Source organism: Echinops telfairi, unplaced genomic scaffold (assembly GCF_000313985.2).
Source record: "Echinops telfairi isolate 266 unplaced genomic scaffold, ASM31398v2 ScPeMD7_7469;HRSCAF=8507_0, whole genome shotgun sequence".
In the NCBI taxonomy this organism is placed as follows: domain Eukaryota; kingdom Metazoa; phylum Chordata; class Mammalia; order Afrosoricida; family Tenrecidae; genus Echinops; species Echinops telfairi.
This window is the reverse complement of record NW_022111372.1, coordinates 44,476,834-44,482,158: the sequence shown is the minus strand read 5'-3', so window position 1 is coordinate 44,482,158 and position 5,325 is coordinate 44,476,834.

Below are 5,325 nucleotides of genomic sequence, written 5' to 3'. Positions count from 1 at the left end.
ATGGATTTCAAATCAATATCAAGAAGACCAAATCCTTACAACTGAACCTATAGGTAACACCATGATAAATGGAGAAAAGGTTGAAGGTGTCAAGGATTTCGTCTTGCTTGGATCCACAACCAATGCTCATGGAAACAGTAGTCAATACATCAAATGGCACATTCATTGCATTGGGTAAGTCTGCTGCACAAGACCTCTTTAAAATGTAAAACAAGGATGTGATATTGAGGGCTAAGGTGCACCTGATGCAAGCCATGATATTTCTAATTGCCTCATATGCATGTGAAAGTCAGCCATTGAATAAAGAAAACCAAAGAAGAAATGATGTCTCTGAATTATGGTGCTGGGGAAGACCATTGAAAGCATCATGGACTTCCCAAAGAATAAACAAATCTGTTTTGGAAATTGTACAGCCAAAATGCTTCTTAGAAGCAAGGATGGTGAGACCTGGCCTCAAATATGTTGGGTGTGTTGTCAGGAGAGACCATACCATGCCTTGGCAAAGGACATCGTGCTTGGGAATGTGTAAGGGTAGTGAAGAAAAGAAGGTCCTCAACCAGGTGGGTTAATGTAGCGTCTGTCCCAGTGGACTCACATGTAACAACAATTGTGGGCATGGCACAGGACCAGGCAGCATTTTGGTGTGTTGCGCACAAGGTTCCCGTGAGTGGGAACCAGCTCGATGGCACCTAACCGTGACAAAAATTGTTAATTTAGCTGAGGGTTAAGGACCATGTGGTTTGTATTCGGGTAGGGTGCCACCAAGGAAGCTCATATTTTAGCCATAGATCACTTCAGCAAAATGCTTGATACCTACTTTATTTTCCACAGGATATTTTGAGTTATCATACATATCCACAAGAGTGGAGTTCATCTACATGGCAGTGTTTCTGGTCGATGCTATAAAGACCCACATATTTTGTACTTTAGTAACTCAAGTGGCGCAGTCATTAACACACTCTGCTATTAGCAGAGATAAAAAGTTCTGACCACTTAGCCTCTCTGTTGGAGAGAAACGTGGCTATCTATAGTCTACCAAAATAGCAGGTCATGACCAAGATTAAGAAATCCAAGGCAGTCCTTGCTGAAACACCTTCCCATAAATTCAACAAAACTACACCTGCCACAAGGAAGCTTCCAGTGACCTTTCAGTGTTAATAAACCTGCGAACCAGAAATGTTATTTTCCAGTGGAGGCATTTAACTTGATAGATGTATAAGAAAGGAAAAGGAAGAGCATGTCTCAAGTACAAACACATTCTAGGTTCAAACATTGTATCTATCCAGTGCCACATGACATACAAAATGAATAGTGCCCGCTACTGTAATTAATTATACAATACAGTTTGAAAAATACTTACAATAAAACTAAATGGAGATTCTGGGGAAAGATAGAACTACGTTGTATTGAGGAATTGAGAATGTTTTTAACAGAAGTAATATTATAGTGGGTGTGCATTAAATTGCTCGCCCTGAAATTACACAACAGGACTCTTTCCAGTAGACGAAGGGTGCCATCAATGGAAACTCTGAAAGAAGCTACAGATCAAAGGGCACTTAATGAATAGTTACTTTCAGCAGCTAAATTTACCTCACATGATCTTGGTTTCTGTCAATAAAACATAGGATTGCACCCACTGTTCACAACTATCAATTAGTTCTAATATTCCTAGATGGTTTGTTTCTGTATGCGGCAAAAGGCCTCAAGGACTATACATATTGGACTGTATCTGCTTTGGGTTAAGTTTATGAACAGAAAGCAGCCAACAATAGAAAAAGATCCAAGAGAGGTAATGATTGATACAGGAGGTCGTGCTGTCCTGAAACCCTAAAGAGTAAACAGTATTTGCTGTGTGCAAGCAATTGTAGATGCTTTTACATTCAATCATTTAAGCAGCCTTTTCTAGTAAGATTCTTTATCCTCACACAGCTTACACTATGGCTAGAGACCAAGATAACCTTGAAGCATGGAAGAAGGGTGAACTCTGGTGGCATAATAGGTTTCACTTGGGCTCCTAACCTCGAGGTTAGCAGTTCAAAACCACCGGATACTCAATGGGAGAAAATGGATATTACAGTCTGTAAAACCCAAAAGGGCAGTTCAATCCTGTTCTGTAGAGTCACTATGAGTCCAAGCACCTTGATGGCAGTGAAGGAGATAAAATCCTTGAAAATCGTATTAATAAAAACTACAGTTAATTTGTTTAGAATAATTTTCTAGCAGACAGAAATAGTCTCTTGTAGATCTTAAACCTTTTAAATTTGAATTTTAAAAATAAGGGAGAACAGGGTAGATAATGGTGCGAGCCGTGTCAGGAAAGACTCCTGGGTAGGCAGTGACAGAATGCCTGGGAGGGAAGCAGGCAAGGGGGAATTCACTGCAGCTCCAGCTCTCATGGATAGCTAAATTGTGTAGAATAATGTGTGGCTGCGTTGTACCGGGCTGAACAGAAAGGACTAGATATTTTGTTTGGAAATATCTGGAAAAGTCCAAATATGAGTTGTTTGGAAAGTTACATGGTGAAATACTCATTTAAGAATAATGTATCCGGCAGTTTTATTTAAAGTTGTCTTTAAAGCATGTTGGTCAATATTCATTATGATTAGTTCATTTTCTTGAATTATACTCTTGACAAAGAGTATTGAAAGTACTACGGACATTCAGAAGAAGAAACAGTTCCACCTTGGAGGGAGCAGAGACAAACGTGCCTTCGCAATGAAGAGAACTCGATTTTGTCTTATGTATTTTGGACATGTTTCCAGGAAGGGCCAGTCCCTGGAAAACAATATCAAGCTTGGTAAAGTGGAGTCTCAGTGAAAGTAGAGGCCAGAGAAGACCCCATAGGAGATGACTTGACCCAGTTACTACAAGTATGTGAACTATATGCCAATATAACTGTTAAACAATGAAATAAATAGATTAAATAAAATGTAGAAAACAAAAATAATGATCATTAGTACAGTCAAAGACTGGGTAATGTTTCCATGTTTATAGGCTCCCTTTGAGTCTGAGCCTACTACTGAGCACCTAACAGCGTGTTCTTTTCTTTAGGCTACGTGAGCTGTGACCACTGCACTCCTTTACTGGGTCTTTTACCTACATACACAGGATATGCCATCCATTGTCTACTTTTACAATTTAGGAAATAATTTGGGCACTTCTTCATTTATCAAATAATTTTAATTTCTGTTTTTCATATGGCAAATGGCTTAACTTTGACTTTATTTTCAAGCTACCTCTAAATTTTATGGTCATGTATTTCTATAGATATTTCTTTCACTTGCTTAATCCATCTGATTAGCAAGTAGTTTCATTAATAGCATGGTAATGATTCTTCTGCTCTCCCTGAAACCCCACAGTCAACTTAGACCTTTTCTATGTGCAAAATTAAGTATATATAATCTGTTCCTCACTTTGAAGAATTGAGCAGGATGATGGGACTTGGGTAGCAGCTATTCTTTTTCCACTGTGTCAGGAATTAATACCAGGTACCAATTTATCTAGCCAGTGTTATTAAAGATCTGATCATTAGTGCAGGTGTTGTGAGCAGTACATACTGGGATATCGAATGAAGGACTTAAATTCCAACCTCCTGGGTACAAGTAGGACATTAGTATTTTGACCCACCGAAATATTCTGCCGAAACAATGGTTTCAGACAGCTTGCGGAGTGACAACGAAATGTTAAAAAGGGGGCATAAGGGTCATCGAGCACAGTCCACTAATTCTATAGGGGAAAAAGTAGAGGACCATAGGAAAACGGAGAATGCAAAAAGACCAGCCACGACAGAGCACAGGATTAGAAGTCAAGATCTTCTGATCCAAACATAATGACGTCACTACTAATCCAGGCCTCATAAGCATTGGACATGTATGTGCAGTTTCATTCTACTTCACTTACTCAACCCATTAGACTTTCATATTTCCATGCAAGGAAGGTGTTCAGGGTTCCTTAAAGAATATATCTCTGTGAAAGACAAACCAATTTTTTTCTCTCCTAGGGATCCGGAAAACATACTTGCACATGTTACAGGGCTGCTATGTCAAAATCAAACCAATGGCAGTGTATCTTTGTCAGGAACAAAGAAAGCAAAACAAACAAACAAACTCGCTGCCATTGACCTCATTCCAATTCATAGAGACCTTGTAGCACAAAATAGAACTGTCCCTGTGTGTTTCAGAGGCAAAAATTCTTTACAGATACAAACTCTCATCTTTCTCCAAAGGATGGTTTTGAACTTATGGACTGGCAGTGAGCAGCCCAATGCTTAACCAGTATGTCACCAGGGCTCCTTGCAAGGAAAGGACACAGGAATTAGAAAGAAATGGAATAGAAAAAACAAACAGCCACCATAAATTCATCTTCTCCAAAGCATGCAGGAAATCTTAATTTACCTCAAACTACATGTAAAGAGAGCAGTGTTTTATATTTCAAAGGCAATCATGAAAATCCTTAAGTTCTGAGCACCCTTGTCTCCCACACATTGAATCTGAAGCTCCCCACTAACATCCGGAAATTTCTCACCGTGACTACCAAGTGTCCGCTTTCAAACATCAGCTATCACCTGTCTTTTTCCTCATCAGTAAATCCATTTAGACACATCGTAACTTTTCCTAGATGTCTTTCTGCTTCCATTTTTTTTTTGGTAAAGTGATCCTTTTCCATTAAACTGGTTGCAAATAAGGTGACTTTTTGCACCCACTCATCAATCTTAATCTTTAAGAAACAATTGTCTCAGTCATTGACAGATACTGTCACAGAGTATGGCCGTTTCATTGCCGTATCGTTTGGCCTAGAGAAATTACTCCGATATTTGGGATTTGGGGAAAATCTAAGATCCTACCTCAGAGCAATAGTCCAAGTCTTAGTAATGCAATAGTACAATGATAAACTTCTTAAATAGCCTGGTATCAAGGTGAAGTTTGGTGCAAAGAGTGTTTATCACTCATAATAGACTGATGCTTCCACACATCCAGCAGCAATTCTCTCGTTAGCAATTAATTCACTTTCTCTTGTGCATTAGTGGAAAGTCAATCAAAACCCACCGCTCTTGCCAGAAGGTGCATTATTTTCCCAAGTGAAAGACAGTAATCATCTCTTGATATTTCATCACAATTCTGGCATATTTTCAAAGCAATATAAATAATAAGTTGGGAGTGACAGGCACTGAGAATATTTAAATTTCCTAAATATTCAAAAGTTGTCCTGGATCGCAAATAACTAGCTAACAATTTTTTTGCATATTATTGGCCCATTTGGTGGAGAAAAATTAATTATATGAATTCATAAATATTTTAAAATTTTAAGAGAATAAGTTTTTCTCAG